A 13,345-nucleotide genomic window follows, 5' to 3' on the forward strand; every position below is an offset into this window, starting at 1 on the left:
ATTTGGGAATTTACAGAGACTTTAAACATCAAGAGAGATTTTTAAGCCATTCCAAGAGTTAGAAAAGTTGAATCGATTGTCTATTGGGACATTCCACGTTATCATGCATTTGTCTTTTGTGGATGATCATGCAGACTTCAATGAGTTTGTGACATTGTAATGATGCAATATTCTTGAAATCACAGATTTAGAACTACCAACTTCTTGACACAATGTTTCAGTCACTTGAGAATGGCTCAATATCTTGCAAAAACAGTGAAAACTGGAAGGTTAGACTGTGGTTTAACAGATAATTATTGAAACTACCATCAGCTGCCAGATTTACACCAATATCTGAGAGGATCTGAATGAGGATCTCTAATCTTGATTAGTGTTTCTTTTAAAATCTCTTAAATTTTCATACTGTGCTTCAGAATGTCTGGTATATATAAATATATATATATACAAATGTATTTCTGTCATTGAAACAGCAAACCTAATGAAGCCTTGATAATAGGATTATAACAATACACTCAACTCAGGTGTTAAATTTATGCCAATGTTTATGCAAATGTTGCCAGAATAAAAATATTTATTATTTAGACGCTGAAAATTACATAATTGTGTTAGACACTTGTGCTTGCACTCTGATCGCATGCAAATAAGCATTTTAAACTAGTAAAATCTAACATTTGGCATTCGCCTTTGATTTATTAAATTGTATGTTGGATGTTATATTCATAGTAAATTCACTACTATCAAACTCTGTAAATTCAAATAGTAAAATGTTCTCACAGAGTGTACTCTTTATATGAATGCAAGCATTTGCTGGATCTCTCACAGGCAAGCCGTGTGCACACAGACTCAATGCTCACTACTGTATGTCCAGCCTCTTTAAATTCAGTCTCCATTCTCTCATTCATGTTGTGCTCGTGCGTCACAGAAGCCTTCAGACTTCCTTGTTTTAGACAGTTTAAGTGTTTAGAAGTCACTGTGTTCTTTCAAAAGGGGATTAGACTGCTTTTTTACAATGCTTTTATGCAGTTTTTAAATTATTTTAAGCTCAGGGTTGCCACTTTAAGCCAAATATCAAACACCCCAACTTACAGACTAAAAATTTTAATTTCTATGACATCTAATAAAAGGAAACAGCTGGCGTTGTGCTTACACTCCAAAAATAATACTTTTGCTGCTTGTTCAAACTACTTATTTAAAATGAACTGAATCAACGCAATTCTTGAGACTTTTTTGAGACAACTTAATTGTTTTATGTTTTTACTTCAATTTACTTCAGTTAGTAACAAAATAAAATTAATTAAGTAAACAATCATTTTTGTTTGGAAAACATGCAGAAATTGGGAAACCTAACATTTTATAGTGAATATATTAATAATAAAATATTTAAATAACTTGTTAAAATAATAACATAACATTCAAAAATTGTTTTAGCTTGAATAATATTTTACATTGTTTTAATAGCTACTGTGAGAATTGGTTCCACACAATTGCTTCGTATTTTCCCAACTCAAACTGATTCAGTAAAAATTATTGTTTTTAAAAATTGAAGTGGATTGAACATAAAACAATTAAGTTGTCCCCAAAACAAAAACTCAAGAACAGTGTTTATTCAGCTTATTTTAAGTAGTTTAAACAAGCAGCAAAATATTTTTGAGTGTACAAAAACAAATAATTTATCTCAGATTATATATATATATATATATATATATATATATATATATATATATATATATATATATATATATATATATATATATATATATATATATATACAGTATATAATCCTGATTCCTTGCTGTTTTTGTGACTACGAAATGCTTCCTCTTTCATATTTGACAGCTCGATATCAGTTTTAAAAACGTTTTATATAGTTTTTGTCATCTACTTCTTAACCCCTAAAATGGAAAAAATGATTGCTGCCTTACATTTTTTAGTTGAATCAAATGAATTTTTTCAGTCATCTCAACACACAACAATCAAACTAACAAAAAATATTAGGTTAAACTTTGTATAACCTAAGTTTAGTTGAAACATAACTGACTTATTAAATCAAACTAATAATAACTTGACTTCTAGTTGATCATTTGGTATCAGAAGTGGCTTAAATGTAAAGCAAAGGCCTCTAGATTACGTTTGTTTTACCAAAATAAAATATGATAATGTCTTGATTTTAAGTTATTTATTTAATTACTTAACTAATTATTTACTCAGACAAAAGTCTTGTCACTTAACATAAATAATGTACAATATATAATAAAAAGTCACGATGCAGTGGAAAAATAACTAATATTGAGTAAAATTTCATGATCTTGGAGGACTGCATCCATACATCTCTGCAATGACTCAAATAACTTATTAATAAAGTCATCTGGAATGACAAGGAAAGCAATCTTGCAGGACTCCCAGAGTTCATCGAGATTCTTTGAATTCATCTTCATTGCCTCTTACTTCATCTTACCCAAGACATGCTCAATAATGTTCATGTCTGGTGACTGGGTTGGCCAATCCTGGAGTACCTTAACCTTGGCTTTCAGGAACTTTGATGTGGAGGCTAAAGTATGAGAAGGAGCGCTATCCTGCTGAAGAATTCACCCTCTCCTGTGGTTTGTAATGTAATGGTCAGCACAAATATCTTGATACCTCAGGCTGTTGATGTTGCCATCCACTCGGCAGATCTCCCGCACACCCTCATACAGAATGTAACCCCAAAACATGATTTTTCCTTCACCAAAATTGACTGATTTCTGTGGGAATCTTAGGTCCTTATGGGCCCCAATAGGTTTTATGCAGTATTTGTGATGATTGAGATGCAGTTAACAGATGATTGATTAGAACAATCTACCTTTTGCCACCGAATGATCAATTAGAAGTCAAGTTATTATTTGTTGCTCTTACAACTGGGATCCACGACAAGACGTTTGTCAGGTAGTGTATTCCTTATACCTTTTCATATACCAAAATGCAATATATCAAATGTCCATTAGACATCATGAAAGCAAGTTTCTATAGGCAGAACAGCACAGATTACTACAGTATATCCAAATCTGAAAGCAACATACAGTTTGAAAGCAATATAACCTAGACCTGCCTTCATTAAGAGCAAAACAGATGTTGACCAGTAAGGCAGCCGCTGACCAGCCCAGTGCCAGAACTACAGACGGGAACACATGGCATTTTGGGAAAGAGCCCAATCTGACTGCGAAACTAGCAATACCTTTAACAACCCAAACACTTTCAACAGGAGGTCGACAACAGGTGCCATTCCACAGTCTGGACATGAGAATCAAGACATTTGCAAAGCGGATCCATCACTGAAATACTAAACCCCAAGCTTTAGAAATGATAAGAACAATGTAGGTGGTAAATGAATCACATCTCAAGCTCTATTTCTTGAACACCTCCACATGATTATTATTGTTCTTTCTCAACATATCATTTGTCATTCGAGATGTACATCCCCCCTAAACCGAAGCCCACCACACAAAACCTCCAGCTTTTTGGGTTTTGTTTGTCATGTTGGTGGTATCCTGCATGTCAGCATCATTTTTTATCTCCTAAAAGCTTATTACCATAAGGCAACCACCAAAAAAAAAAAACCTTCCAGTCATCCTCAAGCTCAAACAATTAACTGAAAAGGATGCTCAAACCTAATGTATTTCACACTCCATTCGATTAACTGTAAATAAAAGTGTATTATCGCAGCTCTGTGTTTTCCCGAGCAGAATATCAATATAGATTTTCAATTATTGGCCAGCCAGAAGTGAGGTCTAGACACTGATTGAGCAAGTGATGGGAAAAAAAGGCAGAGACAGAGACCACAGCTGTTCAATCTGGGGGGCAAAGCAGAAAAAAACAACAACACACAATCATTTCTCGCGCCTGTTGTCAGTCACATTTATTATGAATAGCTCTCGTAATACAGCTTATGAACCTCTCCCTGCATAAAAACTTTAAAGACGCATACATTAGAGTGACTTTTGACTACTTTATTAAAGAGGCGTAGCATGAAATGTATCTCCAATTAACGCGTCTAGATCCATTCATTAGCACACAGGCGCCCAGAAACTCTGAAACCACATCCGAAATGTGACACATGCGACGCAAAGCGCTCTACAAACACACTGTGTCTGCAGCAGAACATATATTTGCGTATTACGGGAAACACTCTTTGCATGAGTAGCCCGGCGCCGAAGCCTCTGCCATTAACCTTGACTCGCTTCTACGTTCAGCATAGCGTAAGCATCCAAGTTAAACACCCACCCGGCCGTACACACATAAACAGACGATAGATAAGCACAGTTGCACAGGGAATTGAACAACATATGGAGCCAAAGTCAAACACACGACTGCACACACAGACGGAGAGAAGCTGGAGGTACTCACAGAATGAAGCAGACGACACCGGGAGCTAATATCAAAGGATTGGCACGGATACAAGCTGGCTGCGTCCCGTCGGGAATGCTGACAAATTCCGGGGGAAGAAAAAAAAAGAGGAAGGAATATCCGAGGACACCTCTGAAACTGGATGGGGGACGGAAAGGGGGTCGTGGTGCTGGGCGAGAGGAAATCTCACGTTTTCTTAAGATCGGAGGTTAGGCTTTAGAAGATTTCCATCTCTTGTTCTCGTTGCCTGGCTCTCCGTTTGCCGAATGCTATCAGGTTCCTGATTTTGACTGGAGATACAACTGCATTTTGGCTAGGGGTGAGCAGGAGTACAGAAGAAAAATCAGACGGGAAGGCGAATCCAAAAAAAAATCCAGCGGAGATGAAATAACTCAATTCCCTCCTTTGCTCTCCCAGAGGCATGGAGAGGGGGATAAAAGCGGAGATGGAGTGACAAGATAAATACCTAAAACTGCAAAACTGAGAAGGCAACAGAACATTCTGTTTCAGCTAAAGGGGGGGAAAAAGATTCTCCCTTCTTTCCCTCCACCCTTTTTCAGTCACTGCAATCTCCCCCTTACAGTCTTAAGGGTCATCCGAAAGAAGAAGAAGAACAAAAAATCTCATTTTCAAGATGAAAAGGAGATGAAAATGGAAAAAGAAGCTTAGCTTATCAAAAGGTTGAAGTTAATGATGATCTGTGGCATCTGCCCCCTCCCTCCCCTTTCTCGCTTTCTTTGGTCTTGTTCTCCTTCTGTCGTTCAAGTCACCTGAATCTGAACAGTAAATTTTCTTTGTTAGCCCCTTGTCGATCCAAGGTTCACAGTTTCATCCGTTTTTCTCTCTCTTTCTGCACTGTAAAACTGTTGAACATCAGTGTAATAGCTGAGATCTAACACAAAACAATCCCAAAAGCTGTTTGTCCCTTCTGGACAAATACTAGCAGAAAAAAATAAATGATTGGTAGAAGGTCAGAATCTGATCCTGAGTGGTGGGGTGCTTTGAAGGATACCCCTGAAAAAAAAAATCCCACTTGAACCTCTAGTTCTCCATTTTCAGCTGCCTGCCAGGCAGGAAGTTCAATTATCTCCTGTTGAATGCTATCGCTTAGGATCTTCGCCGTGCAATATGAAATCAAAGGATCTTTGTGTGATTGGATGACACTTATTCCTTTGGCCCTTCGGGGTTCCTTTCCAACTTGAAGCACTTGATGGTTTCAGAGTAGTAAACGTCAAGTGATTTCAATATATATATATAAAAGAAAATCCTAATCAAGGAGATTTGTTCTTTCTTTTCAGCCCTACTTCCTCGGCAGATATCTTTAAGTCTCTGCGCTCTTGTCACCGGGCTTTCGTTGGCAGGAAAGTAGGTGCATTCTGAGCGTGTCTGGGGATGTATGGAAGAAGAACTTGCTGTCAGCAGGCAGGAGTGGTAAGACGCCTCAGGGGTGGAGAAATGGGCCTTTACGGAGCACAAGACAGCCTGGAGCTGGAAGAACAGACAATTAGGAACGTATAATTAAAGCAGCAAAAGACATAATGGTGTAATACAGTGGTGTAGACTGCGCTTTTTGCTTTCTGCGTTCCTTTTATCACATCATTGAACTCTACGGTGTCCTTGCACTGGCATTCCACCTCCCTACAGTGGGGGAAATAAGTATTGATAAGTATACAGTCCTGTTTTTATCCTGGGAATAACACTTCTAAAGGAGCTGATGACATGAGATTGATCCAGATTTTGGGAAAAACCCAAACAATAAGAATCAAACAAAACAAAAAAGTCTGAAAAATGAGTTATGTGTAATAACAATAGAATGACACAAGGAGAAAATACTGAACAGAATACCAAAATGTATTTAATACTTTATATAAAAGTTTTTTTTTGGTGATGGCAGTTTAAAGACACCTCTCATGGACAGAGTGTATAAATCTTGATGGATCTGAGAACTACTAAGACCCCGTTTACACTAATACGTTTTAGTTTTAAAACAGCGTTTTAGAATGAAGTGGATTTGCATCCAGACTGGCATTTTACCTTGCAAAACTTATGCAGTTTAAAACAAAAACAAAGTAGTGTAGTGTAAACGGGGGCTGAGAGATTTCAGCTGCTGTCTGGGCTTTCCATGCCTTTCTACACCTTCCTTTCTTAATGTGTTCAATACTTTTTCCCTGCATCATTTTATTTTATTATAAATTAACTGTAAACACATTGAGACATTGAAACACGTCACGCTTTGGCTCTCAGGTCCAATTTGATTAGTTTTGGCTCGGGGAAATGTATATAATTTGTGTTGGACTTGTGCAGGGCGTGATGAATGCTAATATGCTAAAATAAAGCATTACTTTTGAAGATGGTGTAACTTTAATCATCATTTTGTAATGTGTCGTCTTGGTATTTTAGTAAACGAAACCATTTAAAGTCTGCGTGAACCAGAAGTTGCTGAGCCTTTTAATTCATTCATTCATTCATTCATTTGAGTAACTTATTTACCAGGGGATACCATAGCGGATTGAACCGCCAACTATTCCAGCATATCAATAACTTTACCAGAGTGAAAAGACTTTAACAGAGTGTAAAAATCTTGATGGTTCTGAGAACTACTGTAAGATTTCAGCTGCTGTCTGGGCATTCCATGCCTTTCTACACCTCCCTTTCTTTATGTGTTCAATACTTTTCCCTTTGTCATTTAATTTCATTATTGATTAGTTTTGTTTTCTTTGTTTTATATGTTGTTTATCTGTTTTTACCAACACCCTGTGAAAATTTCAAGTCTACAGCAAAGAAAACAATGACATTTTCAATACTTATTTCCCCCACTGTGTACCTTTCGCAAGTCTTCTCCCTGCAGCAGTCATATTTTCCTGTCATTATTGAGCTAATATTTCAGCACAATCTTTCCTCTTATCCAACTCACACAAGCTTCAAGCACAATTTCCATTATAAATAATTCTAAAAAGTAATTACAGGCAATTGTCCTTTAGATGAAGTGAGAAGCCAATGCAAATGCTTTGAGCAGGGAACAATCACTGTGATTATATTTTCACCGAGTGAAGTGGTGTTACAAGCGACCGTATGTAAAATGCTCCACGGTAGATATTAGCGAAACACTGGCTGCTTCTATGCTCGACTGTTACGTAAGCCTGTTAGCAGTAGCTGGAATAAAAGAAAGAGGGGAAGCCGGTCAAGTGGCTGCCATGTGTCTAAATCTGTCAATCTACCAATCAACCGTGCTTTTTGAACATCGCAAGCTGATGCTTTTTTACATCATGGCATTAAAGTAGAGCGCTTCACACTGTAAACACATTAAGCCATTAAACCGCATTATGCTTTGGCTCTCAGGTCAAATTTCATTTGTTTTGGCTCGTGGAAACTAATATAATTTGTGTTGGACATGTACAAGGCGTGATTATTGGTATGTTGTGCTAATATAAAGCATTACTTTTAAAGATGGTGCTTTTTTATCATTTTGTAATGTGTCGTCTTGGTATTTTAGTAAAGGAAACCATTTAAGGTCTGCGTAAACTGGAAGTTAATGAGCCTTTCATTCATTTTCCTTCAGCTTAGTCCCTTATTTATTACAGGATGCCACAGCAGAATGAACCGCCAGCTATTCCAGCATGTATTTCATGTAGTGGATGCCATTCCAGTTACAACACAGTACTGGGAAATGAATTTTTTTTACACAAATTCTGTGGTGGTTGTGATGACAACTCAGAGATTTCAGCTGCTCTCTGGTCTTTCCATGCCTTTCTACACCTCCCTTTCTTCATGTGTTCAATACTTTTTCTTTGTCATTTAATTAAATTATTGATTAGTTTTGTTTGCTTTGATTTTTATATAGGTTTTTGTTGTTACCAACATCCTGTTAAAACTTTTAAGTAAACAGCACAGACTTTTACTTCAGTATTTTTTGTACTTCCAATTGAAACAGAATATTGAGTAGGGGTGAAGCTTGCTTTTTGCGCATCATTCACTTGTAGCAAAATAATGGTAAAAGCAGCTTGGTTAAGGATATTGTGGCTGAAGCCATCAAAATAACATCAGAGAAGGACCACCACTCCAAGCTCGAAAACAAATTTTCAGAATTTCAGGGGGGTGTTGGTTCAGCGTGGATTGCTAGGCGACCATCAACCATTTTCTCAGAGGTTGACAAAACATCGCTGTAACTCTGATACAAGTTTTACTTATGGAGAAATTTTAAAATCACTGCAGTGTTTGGGTGATCTGTGTTTGTGTGAAGTAATTAATCTACCAAAATGTGTATATTCCATACAAAGTATGAATCTACTCGGTCAGTTCTTATCTCGCAGTGCGCTCGTGGCATTCTGAAAGATGTTTTTAACTGGGTGTGCCTGAAAGGCGCAAGCGCCTCGCACAGCTTGTGCATGTCGCTCCCATTATGCGAGCCACAAGCCTCCAATGGAAATAACAAACTTGTATGTGATAGATAAGACGTGATTTATGAACATCCCCAAAAGCTGTCGTCATTTGCAATATTTGATCTTCTTCTTGCACAGATATGCTGAATTGGCCTGATTTGTTGACAAATGGGTTGCAAAACTATTCCTTGCCAGTTTGTAGGTCCTTCACTAGGTCTTTTCCCCTTCGTAAAAAAAACTTTCCAAAGACTTCTGTTTTTAATAGCTTGTGGATTAATTTTTGCAGTTCAAGAGAACGAGATGTAACCAAGAGAATACGCTCATTTTTCAAAATAAAAGACTCAGATAGTAAATAATACAGAAATAATTCATACAAAAAAAATTGTTAGGCCTGGTACCAGTTGATCTACGAACTGGTTCTGGTCTTCGGCCCACGGATTTGAGACCACTGCATTACCTAAATAAACACTGTAAATTAAAATTTCACACAAACTTTATATTTTGTGCACGTCAGAGCATTTGTCCTTGAAGCGCACATGCCATGTTTCAGATAAAGGTGCTTTTTTAATATTATCGAATTGTGCATGGAGCCAAACCAATTCTTTTTTTTGCCTACTCGAAGCCTTATTACACCATTTTCGAAGCTGTCATGGTAAATCAATAGGTCTGAGCCCTTAGCAGACATCAAACTCGGTACCTTCGGAACACATATTAACAAAGACTTCAGCAAAGGGCACTGAGGATCACATTCTGTACTTTTCTCTGTGTGATCTAATGCTTCCGCGAGCAAGTCAGAGCAACGTGCCAAGAAACCAACCGAAGGTGAGAGGTTGAAAACGAGATTCGTTTTTTTTTTCCTCTTGCACTTCTTGCGCTTTTTGCACAGTGAAACATAATTCGGGTCTGCTTTGTCATACTCTCTGTCTGAGATAGTGCCTCTGAAAAGGATTTACAACTCTGAAGATTTCCCTGATAAATCCAACTCTTTGCATCATCTAAGTTACACAGAGGTTAAGACAACAACGGTATTTCACTCTGATATCACGCAACTCTATTTCACGGCAATTTACGAATCATGTCAGCGGGTTCCTTTATACTGCCTTTCTCATCAATGTTTCTTTATATTTTGTCATCTTTCCCAGTTGTTTAGGAAAGGTAGAACTTGTATTTAAATTGTCAAGAGATCTTAATATTATTGTAGACTATTGGAACTCACAGGAAATTGTACTTGCATTTGCTCTTGTAATTATGCTCAAGACTTAATGGTAATCTAAAAAAGTGGTTAATGCAGAAAGCATAATTAAAATGGTATGCAAGTTATTTTTAGTAAACGAAAACAAACTATAGGTCAAAAATAAAAATCAAACAATGAAAAACTAGAACAAAGGAAAAAATAACTGAAATAAAAAATAATAATAAACCAAAATATTAATAGTTTTCAGAATTACTAAGGACTCGTTCAGTGACAGAAAGGTTGACCTGCGGCTGTTAATAGAATAACCTGTAGGTGGCGCTTATACAAACACATTTTCTTCATTTAACTAGATAAATTACTATGTAATAATCATATTACTTTTCAAGTAAAGTAGATAGAAATGTAGCTAAATAATTAATTATTCGAGTCATCTTAACTTACATTAATCAAATTGACAAAAAATAATACGTTAAACTTTGTATAACTTTTAAAAAAGTTGAAACCTCATTAACATTTTAAAATAAGCAACATAAAATTATTTGTCTTGACTTTTTGTCAGTTTTTTTTTTTACAGAAATTATCTTTAATGTTTAGTTAGTCTTAATTCTTCCTAATTTTTCACTTTTATTTGTGTAAATTTGTGTAGTGTTGTGTTCAGCGGCTGTCCAAACTCTTATTTAATTTTCATAACCAAGAGGTTTTCACAAGAGTTAGCCAAAACAAAACTTTCCTCTGGTCGACACTGGACGTGTTCAGTTAACTAAAACTGAAACTAAATATATATGTCACAAGGGGGGCGTGGCCGAGAGCTGTGGGAACTAAACGAGGCCAGTCACAAGTAATAATGAGCATCACCTGTTCGCGCACCGGCCTCGAGTCTCACGGAGGAGCGGAAGCACAGGAGAAGTGACGATAGAGGATGACGAGAGAGGACCTGGCCTGGACACTTCATGTTTTGTTTTGCGTTTAGTTTGCCGGCAGTCTTCGTAAGTAGCTGCTTGTTTTGTCATTATTAAAATTGTTTAATGTTTGTCGGTTTTCTGCCTTCTTCTTCCCAATGGCTAGAGAGGCATCAACATTGCTACAATTTAAAAACTCGAAATGTTTTTCTAAATAAAACTAACAAAACCATTCATTAAACCCTACTGAAAAAGACAGCTTAAACCAGTCTAGGCTTATTGGCTGGTTTTAGCTGGTTGACCAGGCTGGTTTTAGAGGGGTTTGGGCCATTTCCAGGCTGGTTTCCAGCCATTTCCAGCCTGGTCTCAGCTGGTCAGCCTGGAAGATGACCAGCTAAGACCAGTCTAGCCAAGCTGGGAGCCCAGCCAAAACCAGCTATGTCCAGCTTAAACCAGGCTGGTCAAGTTAGTTTTAGCTGGATTTAGCTGGTCATTTTCCAGCCTGACCAGCTAAGACCAGCCTGGAAATGGCCAAACCCCTCTAAAACCAGGCTGATCAACCAGCTAAAAACAGCCAACCGACCAAGGCAGGTTTAAGCTGGATTTTTCAGCAGGGAAAACAAACTAAAACTAAACAGAAATGGACTACAAATTGAAACTTGTTTCAAAATAAAATGATTTTGTTGTTGTTTTAACTCTAGAGCAGGGGTGTTCAAACTCGGTCCTGGAGGGCCGGTGTCCTGCATGGATTAGCTTAAAACTTCAACACTCCTGCCTGGAAGTTTCTAGTATACCTAGAGAGAGCTTGATTGGCTGGTTCGGGTGTGTTTAATTGGGATTAGAACTAAAATATGCATGAAACCAGCCCTCCAGGACTGAGTTAGGACATCCCTGCTCCAGAGAAAATGTAAGGTTGGTAAGGTTGGATATCTCTAAAAAAAAGAAAGAAAGTGTCCCCATTTAGTCTTTTTACTCTCTAATAGATACAAGTGAGATTATTAAAGAGATCCTGTGATGATTGTCTTTGCTTCCAAGTATGTGTATATACAGTATGCTAGCCTTGCTCTCAGGTGTTAAATTTAAATAACCTTCACACACACACACACACACACACACACTGAGAGCCAGCAAAAGCTCAGCATTGTGGATAAGCTGTCACAATCACCATCAATCTGCACACTCTCTGCCTGACCCATGAAATACAAGCAGGGTTCACCGGCAGACGCATATACTGCCGTGACCATATACACTAGAAGTGTGTGTGTTTGTGTGAAGCATGTGTGAAGGATGTGTTTGACCTGAGCGCGTTGGTTTAGGTTGAGCGCTTCTGTGACACAGACAGTTGTTAATGGCTGTTGAGGGATGGGCAGATGGGGAGCGATGGAGGGAGCAGAAGAGGGGGGACCGTGACAGATGAGAGAAAGAATGAAAGATGGAGAGAAAGAAAGAGTAGGTGGAGACGATGAAAGAGAATAAAATGGCTGATGGACAACAGTAAAAGGAGGATCTGGAAATAACGGGGCTGGGAGGGAGGGGGGGGGGTACGATTGCAGTCAACTCAATGCCTATAACCCAAACACACAGAGAAAAAAAGAACAAGAAAAGCAAGACACACTCACCTCATAGCTTTTTCTTCTTCTTCAGCTGTGATGCTGTTAAGTCTACTGCGCTATCAGAGAGAGAAAGACAGATTAAAGAATGCCAAGAAGACTAATACAATAACTGTGCAAAAAAAGGACGAGTTAAAGTGTCCGAGCGGCTCTCTGCATCACTCGCCGTGCATATGCATGAATGCAAAACGACTTGCTAATCGGAGTCCTGGTGAATTACACATGCGGTTATAAATCAACATGTCAGCATACATGCGCACACACACATACACACATGCACGCAGCGGCATGAACAGACTCCACAGGCGCTACCTCAGAGGACGCAAGCTCTCTCTCTCTCTCTCTCTCTCTCTCTCTCTCTCTCTATCCCCTCCTCCTCCTCTGTTCCCCCTCTCTCAGCCTCTTCTGCGGTTTCTGTTTATTCACCACAGATCATTTCCCAAGAGGATGCAATGGTGGGTTCTCTTCATTTTCTGCGTCCTTGCCATCCTTCGGTTTTCACGCCCCCCGTTCCAGTCCGGCAGAATTGAGCTTGCTGTAATTTCTGGCAGCTGGGCTAATGTGTAAACTGCATTCGTGCCCTCTCGTTCTCCCTCTCTCTCTCTCTCTCTCTCTCTCTTCAGTGCCTCTTCAGCACTGCCTCCAATCCAATCAGAAGCACATCTCTCTCTCTCTCTCTCTCTCTCTCTCTCTCTCTCTTTACACTCATTCCCACAAATTCTGTAAAGTAAACATCTGAATGTCAATTTATCCCAGTCATACTGGCGTCCTGAGCTTTCCCCTTTGTCAAAACACATGCGTTCAATGATCAAGGTGACACAGAACAGTTCAATTAATGGCGGGAATGAGAATTAGCACCTTCAAGTCCGAGGCCATGGTGCT

The 13,345-nt window shown here is 38.3% G+C and overlaps 1 protein-coding gene across 6 annotated transcripts in view; it reads right to left on the reverse strand.

The window, feature by feature from the left end:
* Positions 1-13,101, reverse strand: part of si:ch211-264f5.8 — a 198,348-nt gene extending 185,247 nt beyond the window's left edge. For 4 of the 6 annotated variants that reach the window (XM_087295324.1, XM_087295322.1, XM_087295327.1 and 1 more), the window contains exons 1-3: positions 12,776-13,101; positions 12,473-12,522; positions 4,381-5,868 (exon numbers count right to left, since the gene is read on the reverse strand). The gene's annotated coding sequence lies outside the window, so the exon portion shown is untranslated. The remainder of the gene's footprint in view (positions 1-4,380; positions 5,869-12,472; positions 12,523-12,775) is intronic. The other 2 variants (XM_087295325.1, XM_087295323.1) reach the window with 1 other exon arrangement.
* Positions 13,102-13,345: the final 244 nt, after the last annotated feature.

This window comes from Danio rerio, chromosome 19, assembly GCF_052040795.2.
Source record: "Danio rerio strain M-AB ecotype USA chromosome 19, GRCz13ab, whole genome shotgun sequence".
Classification (NCBI taxonomy): Eukaryota; Metazoa; Chordata; class Actinopteri; order Cypriniformes; family Danionidae; genus Danio; species Danio rerio.